The sequence below is a fragment of the Gallinula chloropus genome, assembly GCF_964237585.1.
Source record: "Gallinula chloropus genome assembly, chromosome: 9".
NCBI classification, from domain to species: Eukaryota; Metazoa; Chordata; class Aves; order Gruiformes; family Rallidae; genus Gallinula; species Gallinula chloropus.
In genome coordinates this window covers 578,766-605,561 of record NC_140094.1, presented here as the reverse complement: position 1 = coordinate 605,561, position 26,796 = coordinate 578,766, and the positions used below count along the sequence as shown (strand labels likewise).

Genomic DNA, 26,796 nt, shown 5'->3' with positions numbered 1-26,796 from the left:
AGGGTGTTGACTCTCAACACTGACCATCAAGACAAGTCACCTCTGAAAACACACACCTCATTTGGACTGCTAATTCTCAGCATCAGATCTCATTCTGAAACCTTTCCAATAATTGCTGGAAGAACTGGGGCTGTTCAGCCTTGAGGAAAAGAAGACTAACAGGGGATCTTATTCATGTTGATACAGATCTTAAGTGTGGGACACAAGAGGAAACAGCCAACCTCTTTACAACTGTGTGTGGAGACAGAACAAGGGGCAATGGCTGAAAACTGGAGCACAGGAAGTTCCACACCAACATGGGGAAGAACTTCCCGGTGAGGGTGACAGAGCCCTGGGACAGGCTGCCCAGGGTTGTGGAGTTTCCTTCTCTGGAGAGATTCAAGACCCATCTGGACACCCATCTGTGTATGTCTCCTAGGGAGCCTGCTTTGGCAGGGGAGTTGGACTCTATCTCTGGAGGTCCCTTCCAACCCCTACAACTCTGTGGTTCTTCCACGTATACTCTGCCACACAGTGCTTTACCTCACCACATCTCTCAGTCCCACATGCCCAGGGTAAGTTCCTCACAAGGCTTCTCATAAGCTTGCTTGATCCAGAAGCTTTGGAAGAGCCTACAGAAATGGAATTCCCAAAATGAACAGGAAAAAGGTGAACATCTACACTTTTAGCATTATTATCCAAGCCACCACTTCAGGGGCATACTTTTGTATTGTTTAAGTGATAGTCTACCCAAGCAGAAGGAAAATTAGAACAGAATCAAAACCAGAACAGCAGATACATAGCTTGTAGTATGATCAAAAGGCAGACAAACACTAAAAAACCCAATGAAATTTCACCTCATTTATATGCATGGGGGTTTGGGAAAGTGTAAGCTCTTGAAAAGCACAGGAGTGTACAAGTGACAAATCAACACTTTGATTTCCCAGCATTCTCAAAGAGAAAAGACAGTCCTTCCAAATGACTAGTAAGCAAAACAAGCAACCACTATGGCTCTACATCATGTTCTCCACACAGTGAGATTTCCAAAGCTGACACCTATTTATTGCTGCAAGGTGTCAGTAAAATCGAGTTTTTAAAGTGTTCTCAGCAACTTTAGGCTGTTTATCAGCATCATTTCTAGCCTGACAAATAATTCTGACTGTAAATAGCTTTATTCCAAATTATTTCTTAATGTAGTGGAACCCCCTAATCAACTTATAGATGCCATAAGAGGAAGCTGACATCCTATTGTCTACTTGTTGCTTCGCAGAGACTACATCGTTAATCATACTTGCTCACTATTTATTATAAATATCTAACTTTACTAAACCTGGCTAGAAAAAATGCTTTACACCCAGGTCCATTTTGGGGATGTTGGTTTGCAACCAACATACAGGAGTGCATCTGCAAGGCAGAAAAGTCCAGTGAATGTCATGTTTGCTGTACAGCCATCACTCATGCCAGTGACACGCTCGCACGGGCCTCACCTGTCAACAGCAGTTGCAAAACTGCCTCTTGCTTTCTGACTTTCTCTCTCCTCAGTACACATAACATGGTCAGAGTCAGGAAAGCCCTAGGTGAAACATAACATGGTTTAAAATCCAAACACAAGCCAACTGTCTAAGGTGATTTTCTTCCCTCTGGACTATAGCACCAGTTGAACTGTAGGAAGACAATAGTTAATGCTTCAGTGAAGAGTGGAGGCCAAACCACACTGTTCCCTTCATATCTGTGTTTATGTAGGATAAAGTGCATGAAATGCAGTCAAGGCCACTCAGGCTTTCTTAAGAAATTACTTCCTCCCATTCCACATTTCTTGTCACCAGACACACTTGTACTGCTTAATCAGCACCTAACACTTCATGCAGTAATTATACAGAAATTGACACTCACCCTGCATTTCCCCATTAACATTCAACCAGCCCATCCTACTGTGGAAACTTCAGTACAATTTCAGCCATCTCTGTCATCACGTGATTTTTTTTAATCCTGTGTCTAGCAGCACTACATGACAAATGTGTCAGCCAACTACAACTACTTCAACTCTGACACCTTATTATTTCAGCATTTGCATAAGTCCTGCAAAGCAAACATAACCATTTAGCCTGAATTCATTTGCCTCACATTAATTATACCAGTATCCATGCACCTAATGCTGTCTCAGGAAAGCATGCAGGTACATTAAAATTATACTACCATATGAAAAGAACTGTTCACTTGGTGCAGCTACAAAAATACCCAGGCCATCCTTATTTACAAAGATTGCTTTCTGAATGCTGGACTTCTCAATTATGTTGTAAGGATATATTAAGCTGCTGCACTACAGCACCATCTCAGATTACACTACTATTTAAGTCTGCAAAGCAAAGCATGTGTTCATGAGAACTGTTAAGGGTAAACATGCTAGTCCTCTGATAAAGTTCTTGTGGACTAGGCTAAGCCATATAGATTCCTAAAATGCAGGCATTACATGGGAAGACTGGGACATGTTGTTTGTCAACACTGCTCAGTTCTCAAAGGGTACCTGAACAAATTACTCAGTTTAAGATGGGAAGAGATTAACTGCTCCCCCCATTAGAGAGGAAAGCCTTTCAAAACCAGGTTGAGGTAGAAATAGGGACACCAAATTCTCACATCCTCCCAGACTACAGTTTAGCCCTGTGGTTTCCAACCCTTCAAGCTTGAAAGGAAAATAACCTGTGCAAAACACAGAGGATCAGAAACGAGTATTCCTTTTGCATGGCCAAGCTAAGAAATCTTCCACAGCCTAACACAGCTACTTGAGTTGACCAGGGTAATTATCATGGAACCTGAAGGCCAAAGGGTAAAAAAAGTTACAAGCTGGCAAGAAAAGATACTGAAAACAGTTTGGTTACAGTTCCTCCTTCTGTAGAGTGCTTTTGAACAGACTATCTGTGGCATTCACATTTGGTGATAAGAAGCTTAATAACAGTAGCTCAACCAGGGGAGGCTAAACAACTAGATAACCACAACTTGTGGGGATCAGAACAACTGCAAGCCAATCTAGCAGAGCTACAGCTTTTGCTGCCCTATCACCAGGCTCCCTGGCAAGTCCCTTAGAAGTCACTGATTTCTGACTCATGCTCAGAGCTCAGATTCGTGGTTGAGCCAAGTAAACTCTGAAGCAATGTGAAGAAATACAGCCTCTCACACTTGCAGCTAAATGAGCAATAGCAACTTGAAGCAAATTCTAGCTGTGTTTAGTTCCCAGTAGAAAAGCTAACCAGAAGCAATAGTGGACAAGGAAGACAACAGCCAGGATCACAATAGTTGCAGTGGATTGTAAAGCAAAAGGTTGCACAGACATCTGTAGCATCAACAGAATGAAGCATGAAATAACCTCCGACACCTCTGCATCGCATTCCACTTAACTCCATCTCAAACAAACTTCTTCAAATATGATCCAAGTTTCATCTCCAACAGTTAAAACAACTTGACATCAGAGCAACAACAGCAATGAAAACACAGGGGTTGTTTTCTCTACATAAACAGGGACCTGGCTGTACTTCATACTAACATCAACAGAAGCCCATGGTAATGAAATCCAGCCTCAGATGCAGCCTGACAGTGACAAACCCACACGGACTAGTTTCCAGATACATTCCTTTAACCACCTTCAGATGCCCACAGAATGTGGAGAGACTCTAAGTGACCAATTAAAAATTAAGCCTTTCACTTCATGTATACAAAATCCACCAAGTTACCTAATCCAGTCTTCACCAGAAAGATAAATCCCTGAGTACTTCTAACACCAAAGAAAGGCTGCAGGCACTTATTTCTTCCTACTTTTCCACAGGCAGCTCAACCACCAACAGCCATGCACATCGCTGTGGTACCTTCAGTGCAAGACTTTTACAGGCAGCTCCACACCCTATACATCACCACTTTGGTTACCTTGACAGTAGCACTAGTGTAACGAAGCTCAAGTTTTAGCAGCATTAGGAGAAGTGCTATTCAGTGGAATTTAATGACAAAGTTTTTCCACAACTGATGCAAAACTCCATTTCCCCAAGTGGTATATATTGGTTTTCCACACCTCTTGGATGCCTCTGCTTTTTTCCCCCATTTACTTCCCTGAATACCTCTACATGAGTGTCAACCTGCTGCCACAACTGACATGAATTTTTCAGCTGTCTGATCAACTTGACTATAAACCAAAGGCAGCAGCAGCATGATTTGAAGCAGTTCACAGAGAAAAATAATCACCTAGTACCCTTGCCCATACTCCCATTTCCTATGGAATTCACAAACAATTGTCATTTGAATTAACTTGCTCGCTCCAATCTCTTGCTGGAACTCTGTAGAGCTTTCATCTTATCCCATGGCTGGTGGTGTGTGCTAACAGCAGTGCAATAAAAACACAGAAAAATAGTGCATTCTATATGAAACAAGAAGAGATGTGGGACCATTGGAAAGTTACAGTGCTAGATAACCCATAGAACATGAAGTGCAATGGGAGACCAAGGGTTTAAACAGGACTGGGCAGGAGATGCAGTAGGCCTTTTATCTGCTCCTCATAAATCCCCTGTTTGGACAGTGACCAGTCTCACAAATTTTCAGAAGCTAAAAGTAACAACTCATTCACCTCCAAATTGGATGGAATTGGATCAAAATCAGCCTAAAAGCAGCAGTAGCAACATGAGTTTTAGCAAAGAAAGCACTTTTAAAGGTCCTAGTTGTAACAAGCTCAAGACATACAAGCAACAGCTGGTGAGGAAGTTACACTGCTGGGTAGGTGTTCCTCTGCTGCTTACCAGTAGTTTTCTTCAACTCACAGACTTACACCTCCCGGATTTTTACTCCTTACAGGCTATCTCTTGCTAGATCATTAACTCACTGCTGCCATACACTTTGTAATCAGTTTTCTAAACCCACTAAGCACCAACAGTGGCACTACAGCTCAAGGAATTTAGAGGTCCACACAAGTGGCATACCTTGAATATCAGTGGCGTTCCCTCGTGCGCTGTGGCACACTTTACAACAGCTCCAGTACCAGCCTAGAGCAGCACACCAGGTCTTCAGCATTTTCATACTCCAAAGACTTACAAGTTATTTACATATGTAAATACCTAAGATGAAGCACATGAAGCATTTTTGCAGTTAGGAACTTCTATGTTCTGTACAGGAGGATACTTCCCAGAGAAAGTTAGTTTACAGTAGTGATATTTGGATCTCCCCAAGCTGTAACTCAACAGGCTTTGTTACTGATTCCTCCACAGACTGCAAGCAAGTCATACATCGTTCTGTGATTTCTACTTCTCCCTAGTAAACCAATAGGGTTTTATTCTTCTTGTCACTTAAGAGTTACTCTCCCCAGTTTCCAAACAGAAGGGGAGGAATTTTGCTTCAGGTATTCTGGCAAGAGAATGGTGATAGCATCACAGAAAAAGGTAAACAGGACACCAATGTACATCCCAGTCGTGAATGCAGCTTCCAAAACTAGCCCCTCACATCCACAAAAGCAATTCAACTTCAGTATGGTATTTTATATGCCTACTCAAAATGAGAGATATCTAATTATTTAGTCAAAGCAAAATAATTAGAAAAGACTCACACAACAGCTGCACACATAATTGTCCACCAGGAAACTTGGATTTATAGAATTGTGTTAGTTGTACACTGGATTTTTCAGGTGATGGTATCTTTAAATGTTTGGCTGGCAATAAGATTAACAAGTGTACAAAATCACAGAATCACAGGGGTTGGAAGGGACCTCAAGAGCTCATCAGGTCCAACCCCCCTGCCAAAGCAGTTTCCCAGCTCATATTGCACAGATAGGCATCCAGACAGGTCTTGAATATCTCCAGAGATGGAGACTCCACCACCTCCCTGGGCAGCCTGTCCCAGGGCTCCCTCACCCTCACTGTGTAAAAGTTCTTCCACATGTTGGTGTGGAACTACCTGTGCTCCAAGTCGCAGCCATTGCCCCTTGTCCTATCCCCACAGCCCACTGAAAAGGGGCTGGCTAATTCCCCCTGCATTCCATGCTTAAGATATTGATAAACATTAATTAGATCCCCCCTTAGTCTTCTCTTCTCAAGCATCTACTTCTCAGTTTACACCTAGCTTCTTCAAAAAAACCTTTAAAAAAGTATATACTAGTTTGCTTAGCCAGCCAAGGAATGCCATTCTTTGATGATCAACAATGTCCATGGCTACAACTGCAGACTGTTCTAGGTTTAAAGTCTTCTACAAGTTGCCCAAGATCTTGTAAGGATCTGATCACAGAAGCGGATTATAAAGTTCCCAGCCATCTAAAAGAACACCAGCAGAAACATGGAAAAAATCCTAACCTGCAGATCCAGTGTCCAGAGATTTTACTCTCTTCAGCTGACTGCCTCACCTGCAAAGCAACAAGTCACTGATCTTGCAAAAGGATAAGGAGCAGCCTAGTTCTCAGATGGCAATTGAATTTGCAGTTGAGAAAGGGGGTAAAACGGCTTCTGCTACAGAGCTCTTTTATACAGGTTGAAGTTTTATTCTAAAAGGGAAAGGCACACATTTCTGGACAATCTCTGAAGGCCTGAGTACTTAACTCCACTAATGGCTCCTTTATCTTACATAATTTCACACAAAAACATTGAACACTCCAAGTCAAGAAAACCCAACTTCAACTCTGTTCCCTTCTCTTATCAAAGTAAGATCTTTCTTTAAAGGACCCTTGATGAAAGGGCTCTACAAATCACAGGTGCACATGAGTAATGACATTCAACCATTTCAAATATCACAGCCAATGACCTCCTGAATACTGGAAGCTGTTGGAAGTTTCCTCCTGTTAGCTGCATTTCTAGTTCCTGTAACACCTCAAATTCCAGGAAAACAATTATGTTGTTACAGGAAGATATGCAGTGATGATATAAACCCAAATTTTCCATTACACAGTATGTATAATAATTTGGTTCTATAGTTCCAGCTTACTTGGTGACTCAGTAGCTCATGCATTTAACTGAAAGCAGATTAGATTCACATACATTTTTAATATTCCTGGAGTGGTAGATTAAATTTAAGATGCAGTTGGAGTTACACTTTAAAATTTTTTGTCAATTGCAAAAATAAAGTCTAATATAGAAGCTAACTATCTTGGAATCATGAAGATACTGTACCTTTGGATTGTATTATTTCATTGCCATTAAAATGTTAAACCTTTCCTTCTGTCTCCCTTTAACCATAAACAGCACCTTCTTCACTTATTTAACCTTGTCAAAGCAACTGTTTTGAGCCCACTATTTCTTTATATATTTTCAAAAGATAACTAACTTTTTATCTATTTATGAAAATAACAGCTTTGGCACACCCTGAAATTAACCTGCCAGAACTGCTTATCTATTTGACATATGGAGAGCATTAACAAGGGAAAACAATTTAGTAGAACAGAACATTAAAACTAAGTCCTTTCCCAGTGTAAGTGAAATAAACATCTCCCTAACTCAGAAAATGGGTTTTCTCTATAAGCCAGATTGCAGAGTTATAAATGTTTCTAGGAGAAAATATACATCTAAACCACCTCAACTGCTCTCCACTTAAAGCAGAAACCAGTCAGTCATTTAATGAACCATTACTAAACCCACCAACAGTTTAAACACAACTTACATGCCCAGAAAGCTACCAGAATAAGCAGCCAAGTCATGCCACAGAAAATGTTATTGGAAGCTCTTCCCCTACAGGGGAAAAAAAGAAGCAAAGAGGAAGGAATACAGAAAGCCCTCAGCTCAAAAAACCCCGTACTACCACCCAAAATTACCCCAACCACCACAACAAACCAAGCAAGAAATATTCTTTACTGGTGCTGCCTTAGGCATTAAGAAAGTAAGAAAGTATCTAAGTCTTCCAGCCATTCCAGAACAGCAACACACAAGAAACTAATCGCACATTTGCAAACTGCCCTCACCTTTGTGGCACTGAAGTAAAACTCAACACTCTAAAGAAGAAACTGAGCTACTGTCTGAGCAGTAGGACTAGCAAATGCTGTTTCCTGCAGACATAATGCCTTGCTTATAACATTTCTATCCATCAATAACTCTAATTCCCTCAGATGCTACTCACCCCTCACCCCCAACCTGGTAATTCTGAACCCTTTAGACCCCACATCCCCACGGTGTCATTCTCCTCCAACAAGACACTAAAAGTTCTTGGCATAATCTGCAGCTCCACATCATGAGTAGCCAGCTACAAATCATTTCAGATATCACAAATCTTGTTTTCACTCTTGTGTGTTAATATGTACAACACACCACTTCACCTGCTCATGGCTTCAGGTACATAATTCTTGCAATACAACCAAATTTGCTGCAGCCTGTTGAGGGACGAAAGTCAAAGTGCACTGCAAGACATGGTTTGAACTGAAATAGAAAATTATGAATGAAGGTTGGCAGCAGGGGAATCCCCTTTACTCATGCTGCTATTTATAACTGAAAGCAAGTAAGGTCATTTCCAATTTAACACTTTATTCTCAAAGCAACTTTTTTTGCAGGGGAGGGAAAAAGAAAAGATACAAGTACTTCAAACACAACACTCTTGAGCAGTGATTGGGAAGCTCCCTAAGATAGAAATAGTCAAAGTGTGTCTTGCTAGAAGTCAAGAGTAACTGTTCTGTGTAGAATTTATTTTATTATCTTTCAGGTTGAAAAAGACGTCCAAGATCATCAAGTCCAACCATTTGTCCAGTATCACCACGTCAGCTACACCATGTCCTGAAGTACCACATCTACATGCTTTTTGAACACCTCCAGGGATGGTAACTCAACCACCTCTCTGGGTAGCCTGTTCCAACACCTGACCACTCTAAGTGAAGAAAGTTTTCCTAATATCCCATCTAAATCTCCCTGAAAAAACTTGAGAACATTTCCTCTTGTCCCATCTCTTCTTACTTTGGAGAAGGGACCAACCCCACCTCACTACAACCTCCTTTCAGGCAGGCAGAGAGGAAAATCATGTCTCCCCTCAGCATCCTCATCCCCAGTCTAAACAATCCCAGTTCCTTCAGCTGCTCCTCATATGCCAAATTCAGTGAACTTGGAAGTAGCTAGGTACTCCTTATTGAAATGAGGAGTAAATAAGGAAACACTAGCTTTCCTACGGCTCAAGAGATTGTGGACTGGTTGGGTTCCCCTGAAAATTTGATCTGGCTGCAAGTCTGCTTTATTAAGCAGACATGAACCTTTGGAAACAACTTCTTTCAAAAGAAATCTCCAGCTTCTAGCTCAACCCAGAAACAGGATGCAAGATGAAACACATCTTCATTTTTGTTGTGGGGAACAAATATCAAAACACACAGCTGATCAAGACTTATGTCCTATTGTCACGTAGAAGCTGTTCTAACACTGTCACACTAGTTGGAATTGAAACTTTTGAACATAAAAATGCTTTTATTTTGAAGGCTAAGGAGTGGAATTAGTTTGCCAGGTACACTGCAAGTCACCTAGGTCTTCTGTCAATACTCTGCCCAAATATTTTACTACCCCAATATACCTCAAGAAGCAAGGTAATGCATTCAAGTCTATTTATGCCACTAATTTCTGGAAAAAAATGAATGTTGGTCAGCAGTGAAGCTAATGACATCAGGAAGCTGCTTTGAATATGTTTCTGCACACAAAAGACTGTAAATCCATTTGTTGCACTGTTGGAAGGGTCACAAATTTTTCACAGCCACAATAATAAGCCAAGTTCTGCATTCTCTTTGATCACCTGAGGCAAAAACCAGCTGCTGGAACTATGTTTACCAGAATGCTTAATGCAGAACACTTAGCAAAATTCTGTTCTTCAAAGTTGGCACCAAAAGTTTCATGCCTTCTGGTAAGCAGGCAGCACAAACTGGTACCAACAGCAAACCATCCAAACTTTCTTTGAAAACAAGCAAATAGCTTCCAGAGGAACAAAAAGCATGAAATTTAGGGCTCAGTCCTGGGTCCAGTTTTGTTCAACATCTTTATCAATGACCTCCATGAATAGATTCAGTGCTCCCTCAGTAAGTTTGCAGACATGCTAAACTGGAAGTGTTGATCTGCCTGAGGGTAGGGAGGCTCTTCAGAGGAATCTGGACAGGCTGGACCGATGGGCTGAGACCAACGGGATGAGGTTTAACATGGCCAAGTGCAGAGTCCTGCACATGGGACAGAACAACCCCCTGCAGCACTACAGGCTGGGGGAGACTGGCTGGAGAGCTGTCAGGCAGAGAAGGACCTGGGGGTTTTGGGTGACTACAGGCTGAACATGAGCCAGCAGTGTGCCCGGACAGCCAAGAAGGCCAAGGGCATCCTGGCTTGTGTCAGACACAGTGTGGCCAGTAGGTCTGGGGAGGTGATTGTGCCCCTGTGCTCGGTATTGGTGAGGCCACACCTTGAGTACTGGGTCCAGTTCTGGGCTCCCCAGCATAAGGACAGTGCGGTCTTTGAAAAAATCCAGAGAAGGGCAACCAGGCTGGTAAAGGGACTGGAGGGCAAATCCTATGAGGAGCAGCTGGGAGAGCTGAGGATGTTTAGTCTGGAGAAGAGAAGGCTGACGGGAAACCTTATCACTGCCTACACTGACCTGACAGGAGGTTGTAGAGACGTGGGTGATGGTCTCTTCAGCCAGGTGACAGGAGGTAAGACAAGGGGAAATGGCATGAAGCTGTGCCAGGGCAGGTTCAGATCAGGTGTTAGAGAAAAGTTCTTCACTGAAAGAGTTGTCAGGGCTGGAACAGGCTGCCCAGGGAGGGGGTTGAGCCACCTTCCCTGGATGTGTTTAAAAAAAGGGTAGATGAGGTACTCAGGGATATGGTTTAGCTTAGGATGGGAATGGATGGACTTGATGATCGTCAAAGGTCTTTTCCAACCTGGTGATTCTATACTAAGTGTTCCGTTATACTATAAACTCCACTGGATTCTGAGCATGAGCTGCACAGGAAACAAAGCCCCTCACACAGTGAAGTTAGGCAAATCCTTCTTGATTACACTTGAAATAGCATCTATCAACCAACCAGACCTCCAAAGGTGGTCTGAAAGCTGCCTGGTTTGGGGGGTTTGTTTTGGGTGTTAGTGTCAGGGGGTATTTTTTGCTTTTTTTTTTAATAATAATGCAACAAATTCAGCTTCCTGGAAAAGTGTCTACTTCTGCAAATTAACAAAATACTTTAGAAGCTATTACCACTGATATACAAAATCTAATCTGAGATTCTTAAATATCATCAGAATACAGCAACTCAGATCAGTTATTTACATCACGCTCGGTGGGTATATCAAAGATTACTGGAGAATGGGATGTGAAAGAAGGGATAGAGGGATGCAAGTTCAATAAAGCTTCAAACTCAAACTGTAGGTCAAAATATGGCTACAAAGTCCCTATTTCAAATTAAAATTTCAAATTCAAATCTGACATTTGGGCTAAGGAACTCAATTTGCTACGTCACACATAGTTACTTCCCCTTTGCTCATCAAGGTCTCTGCCTTCACCTTTGACAGATCAGTTACATGCCTGTAATGCTTCTGAGAAGAGTAAAATCCTGATCACTCAGCCAATGCTGTATACACAATGCAAGGAAAACACCTGTTCCCTCTAGGTTCTCAACTTAAATGTGCTGTTAGCAGCTCAAGTTGACAGCTTGTATTGGGGCATGCATAACCACATCCATCTTGTCCACATAACTACCCAGTTCTGATCCCCAAAAGTGCTGGAGGCCACAGATTGATTACCTGCTGTGTGAAGAGAATGAAGTATCAGATGACAGGAGAACTTGGCCTTGAGCTATCAGGCCCACTCTTCTCTAAGACAGAATGCAGAAACCAAAAATGGATGGCAGCAATTCCTTGATATCAGGGTGTGATACATCATTCTACATAGGAAAAGTTTGCAAAATTAATTCCAGATATCAATTCACATCTAGATGCTTTGGCAACTTCAGCACAAAGACTGATCCATGTCTTACAATATATCTTACAATGCTTGATTTACAGTAACCATGTTAAAGCATTCCAAATCAGTATCATGTATTCCTGAACCTATTTATCCCTAACAAGTCAAACAAATCCTCTTAACATCAGATTATTTCCACTCTTCAAAATAAATTAATATACAGTTCTTTCTGATTATCAACGCTAATTAGGTGGATTTATTTTGATGTGCATGTTGAAGTATCATAGGCAGACAACTGCTAAAGCCATAGGCTATTTGTGCTCATTTAGACAGATTCAAAACATAAAGTATGTACTTGTTTTTCACACACACACTGCCTCAAAACCATTCCTCATGTGCACAGCACTTCAAATGCTTCAAAAGCTTTGACTTGTGCCTCCAACTGTAAGATGTTCTGTAGCAGATACCAAGTATATGCAACACAAAGCACAACTTCACCAACTCTTTAATAACTTGAAGTGTTTTTAATAATCTTTAAGTGTGGTCAGTGTCACACAGCAAGGTTCTTCTTTCAATTCTTTACAGAGGCAGCCCAAACCACTATTTATAAAACACCTCTGGAGTCATTTATAAAGGGTTATAATTTCTATAAACCTCCTCAAAAAAAATAATATTCAGAAATCCTTTCTTCACTTGCACAGAGTCCCTCTCCCAATTACAAAATTGTTGTGTGTTCATGTTTGACACTGCACAGTTTGCTACATTAACTTAGAAAAGTGCTTCTTCAGGCAGGCACAACTCAGATGTAACCCAGGGCTCCACGAAGTCAAATACATTTTCCTTAAATTTTCAGAATCCTATGGTCACCATGGAGACCTAAACACTAACTACCTCAATTCTACATTTCCTGCTTACATCACTTAACATCACCTTCAAATACACTAAGCACAAAGGCAGTTGCACAGATATCTCTGTGGGACAAGAATTTGAAACAGCATCTCAGAAGATGGAACCACCTGGTTCAGTGTGAGAAGGTAACAACAACAGCACACACTTCACGTGGATCTAAGTGTGCAAGCCTCTTCCTACCTACATTTTTGAATGTAGGACTGTAACTGGAAAGTTCCTTTTCTCCACTACCTATAAGCAATGCCTTCTGTTTATATATAATTTTCTCCAAAATACTCAGGAAACACTGATTTGCAGTAGGCAACTGTTACAAGACTTGCCTCCAAAACAGTCAAGAACTAACATTTTAAAACCTCTGGCTTGCAATATAAACAATCAGAAACTAATGTCTATAATATTTGAAGCTGCAGCACCCTGCAAACATTTCCAGAGAATCTCCTATCAAATTAAAACATCACCTTGTTTCTTCCAGCTTAAAAAAAAATAAATAAAATCACTCTTCTGAAGTAAATACTTGTTTCAAATGCTTTAGTTAGTTATTCATCCCACTAAGAGGCGGCACCACTGTATCATTCATTTGCACTACAACACCTCGAGTAAGGAACCTGAAGCACACTCAGTCTGCATCCCTTTGAGTGGAGACAGCTACTATCCACTGTGTATTGAAGAGATAGTTTAAAGCTTTGCATAACAGAGTCCTCATCTTTACAGATAATTTTAGAGCACCATACTAATTCATATATTCCATCACAAGAGACATGGGGTGCTTTTCACCCTTGTGCCAAAAAGTCCTTTCAAAGTAGGCATGTCTGAGTAAGTAGCCACAAGCACTGTAACCTCTACTTACCTTGCAGCTCATGCGGCTATCTGCAGCCATCCTGCTCCCAGGCTTAATGAGTTCACACCTTGTTGATGGTATCTTTGATCCCTTACTTGGTTTCTCGAATAAACAAAGAAGCCTTCGATGGAAACAAAAGGAAGCTGGAAATACACATTTTCAGTCTTCAACGTTCTGCTCTAAATCCACTCTTGTACTGACTATTAGGCAAAACTTTTGTCTTCCATAGGATGCTGAAGTTGTTTTGCTGAATACAGATTCCTTGTTATAACCCCCTGAATTTTTCAACTATAGGACTTCGACCAAGAGACTGCATGCCACCTAGGTTCCACTGCTCCCAAGAAATCCATGCCAAACAATAAACCAAGTACACTTGTTTACATTCTTCACCAAGCCTTATAAATTTGTCAGTTGGGTTTCTTTTCTGCAAATACTTAAATCTGGCCCCCTTTTCCATCAGCTGCGTTCAGGAGAAGCTGGTGTCATGAAGACACTGCATAACTCTAAACAAGAAGCATCAAAGAGAAGCTAAAGCTAGGCTCTGTCCTAGCTGCTGCAGCTCCCCTATCATATGTGCAGTTGGTTCACTTGTTAGTGGCCACTGGTACACTCACACTGATCAAAATGTAAGACTGTCAATCAACACTGTTAAAAGACTGCCTTCCACTAGCTACTAACAGGACAGTCATACTCCTTAGGCAAGCTTGATTCCACAAAGACCACATTTTCATTAGCTTGTTACTTATAAAGAGGCCTTTTCCTATTGCTTAGTTGATTACTCTCTGAATGGAACACCTTCCTTATGAGAGGCTGAGGAAGCTGGGTCTCTTTAGCCTGGAGGAAACTGAGGGGTGACCTCATTAATGTTGATAAATATGGAAAGGGCGAGAGTCAGGAGGCTGGAGCCAGGCTCTGCTCAGGGATGGCAGCGACAGGACAAGGGGCAGCGGGTACAGCTGGAGTACACAAAGTTCCATGGGAATGTCAGGAGAAACTTTTTCACAGTGAGGGTGAGGGAGCCCTGGGACAGGCTGCCCAGAGGGGTTGTGGAGTCTTCTTCTCTGGAGACATTCAAAACCCACCTGGATGCGTTCCTGTGGGATTTAGTGATACTGCTCTGGCAGGGAGGTCGGGCTAGATCATGTTTTGAGGCACCTTTCAACTCCTAACGTTCTGTGATTCTGCAAGTGTTGTCAGGAGAAAGCTTTTCCAGAGCTAAGCCACGTGAAGATACTGAAGTATGATTTGCTTAAGTTTCAAATGGCAAATACCCAACAAGCACTACTATTTCACACATCTATAGATTGACCAAGAAGAAACAAACCAACTGGCTTCTATTAAACACTAGAGGCTCAACAAGAAGATAGACTTCACTTGCACCTGTCTCCAGAATCCCAATTCACACACCATGTGCCATGGGAGAAACAGGTCCCATAGAACACACATACAGAAAAATGTCCCAAATCCAAGTAAGATAAACTGGAGACTCCTCTTACAGCAAACTTAAGGCAAAAAACCAAATCTACTGAACACATTGGAAATAAGCATTGGTACCAAATACTCATAATTGTTCTAGAAAGTCTGCTTCTGTAAAGAGATGGCTGCTCTCTCTCTATCTGATATGGTAGTACAAAGACTGTTTAGCACTAGAGTAATGCAGGTTTTGTTTAAATAAAGGTACCACTTAAGGAAGAAGTTTCAAACGAGTACATAGAATCATAGAACGCCTGGGGGGGAGGGGGGGGGGGGGGGGGCCAGGACCTCAAATATCATCTAGTTCCAACCCCTGCCATCCCCACAATTCCACAACACCACACTAATGAAAATTTTTCATCTTTACAAAGCTGTAACTAGTTTTAAAGGGGGTTTTATTATTATTCTTTTACTTTGTCTTCATTCTACATTTTTTCCTTTCATTTTTAAGAAGTGCACTGTAAATAACCTTCATAAAGCAGCTCTCTATCTTCTCTTTTTACCACCAGAGGTGTTGTCTGCAATCCCACCTTGCCTTTACGTCACCTTCAGGGGCTGAAGTTGTACTTCATTCCTCACAACTCACATGACTGCTACAGAAAGCTGAGCAGTACATTAAGAGATACACTTACTGGGTGAGTATCAAGACAGTTCTAGCTCCTGACAGCAGATGTTTAGCAGGTACTTGAAGTTTAAGGGAAGGTGTTGTAGCCTTAGGCAGGACAGGAACTACACTGTGGTGACAGCTAAGCAAATTGAGTAAGAATCACCGTGCCTTCTGAGAAGTCCAAGACAGAAAGAAGCTCAAACAGAACTCCAACGCTTAGGAATCAATGCTCGTTGGTAAAAGTTTAACTGGTACGACCTAAACCACAACTCAAAAGTATACTCACTAGAACTTGCATGCTGACACAACACACATGGGTCACATCACTCAATACCATATTTTCAAGTACTATAATGTGAGGCAGGTGAGTACAACGAATTCTAATCAGGGAACCACACAAACTGTTTAGGACCCTCTATTCCTGTAGTCTTGCTCAAATCAGCTCTGACCCTGACGACTCTTACATATTATGTCAGATACACAGACGCCATAAGATTTGGCTTTTGCTTCAAAAATCACACGAGTCAGCTGATTTCTTACTCCCAGTTCAAGCTCCTTGTCAGACACATGGAGGTAAAAGCAACACTCCAATCAGATCTCACAAAAAGCTGGCAAAAACTTTGACATTATGAATATGATTGAAATATGGATTTACCCCTATCGTGATCAACCTCTCTAAGTAGACACTGTGCTTTGAGATAGTAGTTAATGGTAACATGAAGCCATCACAATTAGCAAGACATTTAAAAACTAAGGACTGAGAACATGAGGACAAATCTACATTTTATTCAACACTGGTTTCAGGTCATGAGATAGTCAATATAGTACTTTACTAAGAACAAAAAAGTCTTCAGAAGCCTCTTCTAAGGTTTCTTAAAACCAAAAGAGACAAAGGTACATACCATTGAGGAAGCACTTGTTTTCCTGCTGCAGTAAAAAATGGCTGAAACAACATGGAAAACAATATGGGATTCCTTTGTCAGCAAATACTGCTGGAAGATGCATAGAAAACAGCCCAAGATTTGAAGAAAATAGTATTAGAACAACTTATGCAGTGTGGGAGGTTTGCTATACTATTGGCTGAAAGTACAGATGCTTCTAACATGTCTCAGCTTACTGTATATACTAGATTGTTTCAGTGATGAAATACACTGACTTCTTTGCAAATCACTACAGGAAAGATGTACTGGAGAAGACTCCACATACTTTCAACAGTATATTCTTTTTTAATAGAAGCAGCATTTTATGGAAAAAACTCCACAATGTCATTACTAACAGAATGGCCTCTTTAACTGAAATTAAGAGGAAAAAAATAAAAAAAGGAGCTGCCTATATAAAGGCTGGAGATAGAATTTCATGTGTGCTGCTTTCACTGCATCATTCATAAGTAAGCTGTGGCAGCAAAGCTGAAGCCAGAAGGGTACAAAGTGCTAAAGGATGCCACTGATATGGTTCATTTTCTAAAAACAAGATTTTAAAGTAGAAGAATCTTTACAATATCTTGTGAAGAGATAGGGAGTGACCGTGAAAGTCATACCATGAAAACCCACACTGAGGTTAGCTGGTTATTTTGCTGCAAAGCACTTGGAAGAGCTGGGAGAGTTAAGGATGGATTATGCACTTCATACCACAAAGACAACAGTTAAAAATTTGCTGAACTTGTGTGCAATGACAAGCAGCTGTCCATAGTACACCACCTAGCAGATACTAAAAACCACCACACCACCAAAAAAAAAGCCAAGCCACACCTAAGGTGTCCTTCAGAGTGAAGTAGAATCTCTACAGAGATCGTTCTCAGAACAGATCTTCCTACAAGCTTCCATTCTCAGGTGATTTTCTTGCTGAAGATGTGTTGCTGTGGTGGTTCAGGTCCACACAGTGGAGAAAGGGAGAGGAGCCTCCGTGGGCTGGGACATGGACAGTTTGCTGACAAAAGCGTGGTGAAAGCAGAACAGTATCAGCCAGTTACACCCACACCCGGTGACAACACAGAGCGCTCCACACTCAGGCTGCCCTGGAGGCACACAGGAGGCACACAGGAGCACCCTTCCCCAGCCAGCCCCTTCTATGGGGAAGTGATGTCAAGTTGTGGGGAAACAGCCTGGACTAACTCAGCTCACCTGTGCTGTCTGCTTGGGGAGGTTAACTCTGGCCCAGCCAGAACCAGGACAGTCACTTATAAACACCTCTCAAATCTCTACCCTTAAGAGACTTGGAAACAGAATTTCCTAACCTGTTCAAAGCTCTTGCAAAAGAAAAGCTTTGTGGGGGGGGGGGGTGTTCAAAATAGAAGAATGCAACACCTTCCTCTTACCTTGCAAGGCCAACTCCCATCTAGGAAAACAACAAATTAATAAATGAATTCCAAGAAAAACCTGTGCAGAAATAGCCTACAGGAATGGAAAACCACTGTAATCTGGTGAACACAACCAACAACAGGAACCAACATCTCTTCCTTTTGGATCTCAGTGTGTTTACAAGGTGTCTTTTTTCAGCTATGACAGCCATTAAACCCAACCACTGACATCAACAGAACTTAGAAGCAGACATTTGAATAGTTGTATCAAAGTGTTAAAACAAGATTCTTAGAAATTAGTGAGGCATATTCAATCACATAGCTCTTACTAAGGGTTTAATGAGAGCAAACCAATGCTTTAAAATCAGGTATCTCAGGCTTTCTTAGTTTCCATTTTCCCCTTTTTTATAATGAACACAGTATGAATACAGTAGTATATGTGTATAACTTATAAATATATGTATTTGGGGGATGCATGCTCATATATTTTACAGACAAGGGTACAAGATCAAAAAACTCTTTGGAAACCACTGCCTTAAATGACTTGGTAGGGTTGTAATACTACTCCAGAGAAATTAGGGCCACTGCTGATTGTAGTAAGATCCAGATGGAACACCGTTCTGGTTTTAATTTTTTCTCCCCTTTTAACTGGTTGCAGTCTTTGTTTATCTGTGCTAAATGATCTCCAACAACTGCTGCAGAAGTAGTTCACTTTAAGCACCCATGCCACAATCAAGGTACTTTTCTGCCTCATTTCTTTGCCCTGAAAGCTTGACCATTCTCTTGAAGTGTTCTACAAAGTCAGCCACAGTTCCAACAAGACATTTTTAATGATCTCTTTTTTTTTTTGCCTGGGCCCTCCAAATATTTTAAAGTTTGTATTGTGATATTCCTTACAGACAAGCAAAATAATGGTGAAACTTGAATCCCATGGTTTCATATTTCACATGTCTTGTTTTTTGTTAGGCAGAAAGTACTGCAAATAGGCTAGCACCTTGATCATCATGTCTATTAATACAAAAATGCTGCTAAAGCCTTTGTTTTCAAGAAGTATGCAGGAGGTATAGAACTAGAGTTTTACAAGTACTGTTCAAGAACAAATAGCACTTCCCTAAGTCTTCCCATAGAGCAATTTCAGTCATTAAATATTTGCATTAGAATTCAGACAGCCAAATGTTGGTATGGATGGACTGTACTGTCATCTACCTGGGGGTCCTGGTAGATGACAGGTTGGCCATGAGCCAGCAGTGTGCCCTGGGGGCTAAGAGAGCCAATGGGATCCTGGGATGCATCTGGAGGAGTGTGGCCAGCAGGTCAAGGAGGTGATCCTCCCACTCTACTCTGCCCTGGTCATGCCCCACCTGGAGTGTTGTGTCCAGTTCTGGGCTCCTTGGTTTAAAAAGGACAGGGATCTGGAGAGAGTCCAAAGAAGGGCCACGAAGATGATTAGGGGCCTGGAACATCTCCCCTATGAGGACAGGCTGAGTAAGTTGGGACACTTCAGCCTTGAGAAGAGAAGACTAAGGGGGGATCTAATTAAAGTTTATAAATATCTGAAGCAGGGGATGCAGGGGGAATCAGCCAGCCCCTTTTCAGTGGTCTGTGGGGACAGGACAAGGGGCAATGGCTGCAAGTTGGAGCACAGGAAGTTCTGCACCAACATGCTGAAGAACTCTTACACAGTGAGGGTGAGGGAGCCCTGGGACAGGCTGCCCAGGGAGGTGGTGGATTCTCCATCTCTGGAGAGATTCAAGACCCGCCTGGATGCCTGAGTGATATGTCCTAGGGAGCTGCTTTGGCAGGGGGGTTGGACCCGATGATCTCTTGAGGTCCCTTCCAACCCCTACAATTCTATGATTCTATGATTCTAACCAGGCAACAGCAAAAAAAGCTGTTAGGACAGCAGGAGTCCCACTTCCTCCTTCACCTCAAAAATCCTACCAAGCAATTCACGTGCTTGGGCTTTCTAACTCTACTGTGTCAACAAGTGGTCATCTACTAAACATAACACTTCCTCAAGACCATCAAGCTTCAAATGATTCTTTTCCATGGTATTAGAAGACTTTGTGCTGATGTTGGATGGTTTGCTCTTGACTGCTACAACGGGATTTGTCTAGACTGGACCATTTCTTTAAGGAACAGACACACAGCAGTGGCTAAGCCCCCTCCTGTAAGAGGTAAGTACCTGCATGTTCTGGAATGACGAGGCCATTTCTAACACTGTATGAGGCAGTATACAAAAGGCAAGGAGAAAGGCTGAATGGTCCTTTAGCTACCCACAGCTAGTGCAATGGATGCAGGTAGCACTACCAACAGCCTACCTTCCTGCTCCTGAGAAGAGCTCATTTTGTTCAGCCCAGCCTTTACTTTCCTGGTTCTCTCAGCACAGAGAGAGGACTAAACATCGCTCAGCCAGACAGCACCTGGGAACACATTTAAACTGGCCCCTTACATACCCACATACACACAATAGCCTTGGACAAAGCTGCTAGACTCACTGCAACCCCCCTTCTCTCCATGTCTGGGTTTATTCTGTACTTAATCCATAGTCTGGTCTGCCCACTCTCACCAGGCAAAGTTTAGCTAATTACCCTTTCTTCAGAGGTTGCAGTCTTAGGTACATTGTTGCGCTTTTCCTCATTAATATCTACTTCTCATTAGTGTCACAGGGCAGCTGAACAAGCAATGCAGCCACAATTAGGCTGACCTAGACCTTACTCAACTACAAACACCACCACTGAATATTTTCTTCAATTCCCAAATAAACAGATATTTTTCAGGGCTGGTACGTACTACGATATCTTGGTCTCTCACTTCTGGTCTGCATCTCCTCAGCTGCTTCACATAGCATTTCCTAAGAGTACTTAAACATCACAACAGAGTGGTATCATTTCCTACAGACTTTGCTTTTTTAAACAGAAGTTGGACATTTATCTCTTCCTCCCTGTAACAGTGCCTTTGTGATACCCATACCAAGGAGATATGACACTGGTTCCTTCTCCTTGACCCTGCATTCCTGCCATGCAGCAGTGGCTCACACTTGATCCTTTCCCCAGAAAGCTGAGATATCTTCCTGTGAACAGGAGATGTCTGTTTGTGCTACAACAAAAATTCATCTAAAAATCTAATAGTCAAAAACACGAAAGTTACAGGGAAGAATTACAAAGCTTGCAGGCTACAAGGACCTCTGGCATTGCAGTTGGGTTTCCCAACCTCATTTACTCATATATTCATTTGTAGTAACCCTGCTATAATTTGACTCTGTCCTATTATTTCAGCATTTTCATTGTCTCTCAGCATTATGTACTTTAGTCCTACACCACCACAGCCTTGTCACAGGCAGTACCATTAGACAACCATAGGTCGTTTCTTCAACAGGGATTATAGCCTGTTAGGTATGCATAACCTGCCTTTGCTGCTTCCATTCTCTCTGCATAGCATTTGGCACATTTACATTTAAAAAGTTAAAAGGTACTTGTAATAAGTGTCCTAAAGGTTTATGTTTACACCTGTACTAATTTGAAGCTGACTTTGACTATCAGTTTTTGAAATCGTTTTATACTCACATATTTGTCATCTGTACCTGAACTTTGTATCTCACCTTGCAGAAAGATCACAGCTTTCCCACTGACACATACCTCCCCTATAAACACACCACACTATAAGCTAGACTTCAGGGACCTGAAACAAAGGGTTATTTATCATATTGCAGGTATCAACTCCCAAGAAAGGCTAGAGATGATGACATGAAAATAAACCAGAACACGCAGTTAAGAAGAACATTACACAACCCTGAAGACAATCTCATTGTCTAAGAGGCTCTCACATCACCACGTCAAACACTTCAGCAAAACTCTCAACTCTTTGATATACTATAGCAACAAATCTCTCTACCAAATGTGAACAGTTTTTCAACTTGAAAACCTACATAGGCGATGTAGTACCACTGATTCCTTGTTCCCTCAGTTGTAGAGGTCAGGAACAGTTGGACTGGCTCTTAAAAGGTCTTTTCTGACCCAGTCTCCTGTGATTCTGTGCTACTTGCCCTGATTTAAAGTATGTAGAGCCTCCTTCTTACTTCTGGGTTACATGTCACAATGAGAGATCTCAACTTCACAAAAGCTGCCAGAGAAAGACAAAGCTTTCATTTACAAATTCACTTCTTCACACGTTCTCCCTGCTGCCCAAACACAGAAAGATGAGCTACCTAGTGAGAACGCAAGGAAGGCAGTTTGAAGTGCCAGCCTGACCCATCCTGGCAGAAATTCAAGCGGCTGCTGCCAAGTAAAGGGACAAGTAAGAAGTCAGAACTGTACTACTGTAAAGATATTTTAAGGCAAGACTTATTGCTGTATGGCCACTCTCACCTTGTGAAGTTGGTGACTGCATTTTCTAGCTTTATGAAGATACTGGAGTAAGAAGGTGCTAGAGCTTTGAGAATTGAGGGGGTGGATCTCTGGGGATGGAAGCCCAGCTTGCAACTGGAAGTGGAAAATATCAAAATGTTATAACAATTGCTTCAAGTATGCAAGTTAATTCCAATTCAATGCCAAGATAAGCATGTGTGCACACAAGACACACACAGGGAAACAGTTCTTTGATACTACTGTGAAATGGATTTTCAGTAGCATTAGCAAGGACAGAAACCATGAAAACTCAGTGCTCAAAGGGAGAAGTCTGGCACCAACACTAACCACAGGCTCCTCACAACCTCCTCATCTCCAAGCATGCCAATCTCCCTCAGAAGGTATGACTTGACCTCACCTACCTACCTAGGCTGCAGTTCTCTAAACACAGATCAGATCTACGATTTCAGCACCCTATGTATTAACTTTGCACTCATGTACCTACATAGCTTGGGCTACCTTCAAGGCAACCTGGCATTCTTTTTGAAGATGAATGGATTGTTTAATTATAACAATAAAAACAAGGCATAAAAGGGCCTAATACACAATATGGTATCCATAATTATAACAATCTCACCCAGAGAGCTGCAAAAGGCTAGGTGACTGTGCTTAACATAGCCTCTGGAACTTGGAAGCCAAGCTACTCTTGAAAAAAATAAAACACTTGGGCTTTTTCATGTGCACCTTCCCTGCCCCCAAAAGTTCAGCTCCATTTAATTTATGGTCTTACAACCAGATATAGTCAAAAGTGAAACTCCAGAAGCCAACACATGCATTGCCCAGGACCACCTGAATTCACAATCCCAGCTATATACCACTAACATTTGTCCCAAACCACACACTGACATCCACAAGTAAACAAATGACAATGTGCAAGGTGCTGCCTATTAAGACAGCCTCCCCCCATTGGCAGGAACACCCAAGCACCCCATTTGCTGTTCTCAGTTTGCATCAGCATTCTCTTGTCTGCAGAAAGACACATAAGCAGACTTGCCAAACCTTTTAAAGATTCAAGAGCAGGGAATAAAAACCCAACAGTTTTGGGAAGCTGTAAGGCAGTGGTCTGTAAACACATTCACACTTTCTTAATTATGACCTGGTGCAAAGGCAGCATCTGGATAAGAACTTCATAGCAAGTATCTCTGCATCTTTAAAAAAAAATAAATCAGGATGCCTACACATTTGGCAGTTTACTGAAGCCATTATTACATTCAGATAGGACTAGAAGCTGAGAACTACTTCAACACTAAAATTATGGATCAGAGTGATGATTCAGCCAATGGTATTGCTGACGTTTCTTCAGCACACAACACTGATATCCCAACAGCTATCTGACACTATAACGCCATAATAAGGCATGGAGGGGATATCTGTACTACTGACAAGCTGTGGTGACTAAATCCTGGCACTTGGAAGCTGCCCAGACCTTGCATTTGCACAGATTTAATTGATAAATATTATATAGGTAAACACATAAAGTGACACGATGCAATTATTAAAATGCTGCAGAACATCCTTGCTGTGCAGAGTCAAATCTTTGTAGAAACACCAAATAAGAGAAGGTTTTCACAGCAAAAACGTTAGTCATGAAAGAATAGGCAGTTCAAGCTCTGCCACAGCCAGATAGTTCTTTCAAGCACTCCTGCTTCTCCAAAAGAGAAGACTTCAATCTACTGTAGTGGTGTTCTGTACCAATCAGTTATAACTACAGATGCATTCCCTAATATAATTAGAATTCAGTGATTAGATTAGCTGGCAAACAATGAAAGAAACCCAAGTAAAATCGTACAACAAACCAAGCCTGGAGTAAAATGACTTAATCCTTAGCAGTTTGAATGCATGTTCGTTTTTCTCCACATTATCTACTCCCAAGCAATCTATCACACGCACCAAAAAACCTCTCACCCTCTCAGGCACTACTGCAGTGCAATGGCAACGTTTCAAAACAACTTAAATTAGGCTGTACTACATTCCATTACATGATATCATGCAACAGATGTTACTCTAAGAACACACAGGACAATTAGTCAGAGTAAAGTGCTAGAATTTGAACGTTAAAATGAATGGGTATGCTCTGTGAAGTTGCTATGTTCTTTATCGAGTTTTATACTGAGATTCAATATTTAATCGTTGCCCAAGTTTGTCACAGGTGACCCAGAGGCTTTTGATTTGCAACCAGAAACAAGCAGCAGTCTTACTTTTGACCGGAGACTTCGATTTGCAACCAGAAACATGTAGTCTTATTTTAGTTAAGCTCAATAGCTTTGCCACCAACAGGTAAGCTCGATGAAAATTCAACTTGGCCCTTCAGTTGTGCAGTGACCAGCAAGTTAAATGAGGCATTATGAAACTCCCACGAAATGCACTTCCCAGAGGCAAGAGCTTCTCTCTCTCTCTTTCTCCTCCCTCTCCATCCCCTCTCCACACCTACCCCCTTCCCCTTCATGGTAGCCTTCAATCTCAAGGCACCACCACGTTTTGAAAATCAACACAGAAAAGATAGTTCAGCCAACTTAACTGGTGGTTAACTTAGCCAACAGCTGTACTGTTGGAAGAACAGCTGACCAGTATTTCAAACAGATATGAAAGCTTTTCATATACTACATTTTTGAAGGTTTCATCTGCACTATGCCATCTGGTAGATTGCAGTCGTGCTTGCAACACACTCCCATACACATGTGAGTACATGATGGTTTACATAAGCAAGAGCAATGTCAGAAGCATGTTGCTTGTTTGCATTTTAATCCATAGCTATTGGGTTTTCTTGATGATGCAGAACTCCTGATGCATTTAAATAAGATACTTTGGAACTCAGAACTGGCTTCCTGGTTTGAAATGAATAAGTCTAGAACTTGGCTCTAAAACACAGGTCTGCAAAATAAAGTTTTGTAAGATTTGCCAACAGTTTAATCCAACAGAGTTTTCCCAATTGAGCATCACTCCCACAACCTTTCTAAATAAGCCACTGCAGCAGCACTTTAAACACACAAGAAGTAGAGCCTGGACGATTTGAACTGGCTGGCCAGCAGAACAAAGCCCTACAGAAGGTGAGCATGGGAGCAGCAGACACCCCAGGTCACAGAACGGTGTCCCCACGCAGCGGCACCGTGTCACCCGAAGGTAAGACTACCAGCAGCCAACAGCCACCTGCTGAGGTGGCACGGACAGAAAGGGGTACCAGGACATGCAGGGGGACCCCAACCCACCGCAGGGACAGGCCCTCCCCAACCACGCACCACTGCCTCGCAGCAAGGGAGGTCCTGTGCGTTGGCACGAAGCCCTCCCGCACCGCAGCCGCTACCCCAGGGCTGCCAGCCGCTTGCAGGCTCCCAGGTGGGCCCAGGGGACTGTGAGGCCGCGGAGCAGCGCGGCTCCCCCGCCCACCCACCTTCGCCCGCACCACGCCAGGCCCGGTGCGCCCTTCGCGCCCCTCCGGGGTGGCCCCATGGGAGGGAGCAGCCTGCAAGCCGCTTCCAGCCCGAGGCATCCCCCGGGGAGAGGCGGGCATCAGCACCGACAGGTACACACACACACGCGGCGCGATCGCCCTTGCGAGGTCGTCGCTTCGCAAAGCGTTGCGAAAAGGGTTTTTTTTCTTTCCCTTCCTCCATCGCGGTCGCCAGCAGCGCCCAGCACCAGCCCCGCTCCCCGAGCGAACCCATCCCCATCCACCGAACCGGCCACGCCGGGCCGCCCCCTCGCCTGCCTCCGAAGGAACCGCAGCTTCCCACCCACCCCGGCGCGGCTCCTGACGAAGGGAAGAGCCGGCGCCCCTCTCCCCTTCCCGGGGGGCTGGGCAGGGCCGCGGCAGCCCGGCTCCCCCCACGGCACTGGGCAAGTCCTCCCTGGAACCAGCAACTTGTTGGGCGGGCGAGGCTGCGCCGGACAGAGCGCAGCTCCCGCCGCGGGACCGGCGGCTGCCGCCTGCCCGGGGGGGGCCACACGGCGTCTGCAGGCGAAACCCCCCAGCGGCCGCGCCGCCGCGGGCAGGGACCGGCGCGGCGCTGCCGCCGCTCAGCCCCGCGCGGAGCCTTCCCCGCTCTCGGCGGCTCAGCACGGCCGGACGCTCCATGCAACGTGCACCGGCAGGGCGGAACGAGAGGGTCTTCGAGGGCTCCTACCGGGAACGGCGTTACTGGAGCATTGCAGTGCGCCTAAGCCCCGCCGCTCGCTCGCTTCCTTTCCCCCCCCGTTCGCCTGCCGCCCGCTCCCGCCTGCTCCGCCGCCGCCTGCAGCTGCCGCCGCTGCGGACTCCCAGCGCAGACCCCCCAGTGGGGAGGGCAGGAAGCGCGTCATCACTCCGAGACCGCTCCACCGCCCTTCGCCTCGCCCGGCCCGCTCTGGTCGCCGCCCGGCCCACGGCGCGGGAAGCCCCCTCGCCCCCGCCTCCCGCCCCCACCCCCGAGCGACCCGCGGTTCCCGCCGGCCCGACCCTCTC

The 26,796-nt window shown here is 43.3% G+C and overlaps 1 protein-coding gene across 1 annotated transcript in view; it reads right to left on the bottom strand.

Annotated features, from left to right (window-relative positions):
• The window catches only part of TLN2 (talin 2), a 165,012-nt gene extending 138,434 nt beyond the window's left edge, over positions 1-26,578 (bottom strand). Inside the window, exon 1 of the mRNA XM_084268340.1 lies at positions 26,480-26,578. The gene's annotated coding sequence lies outside the window, so the exon portion shown is untranslated. The remainder of the gene's footprint in view (positions 1-26,479) is intronic.
• Between the last annotated feature and the right edge of the window lie 218 nt (positions 26,579-26,796).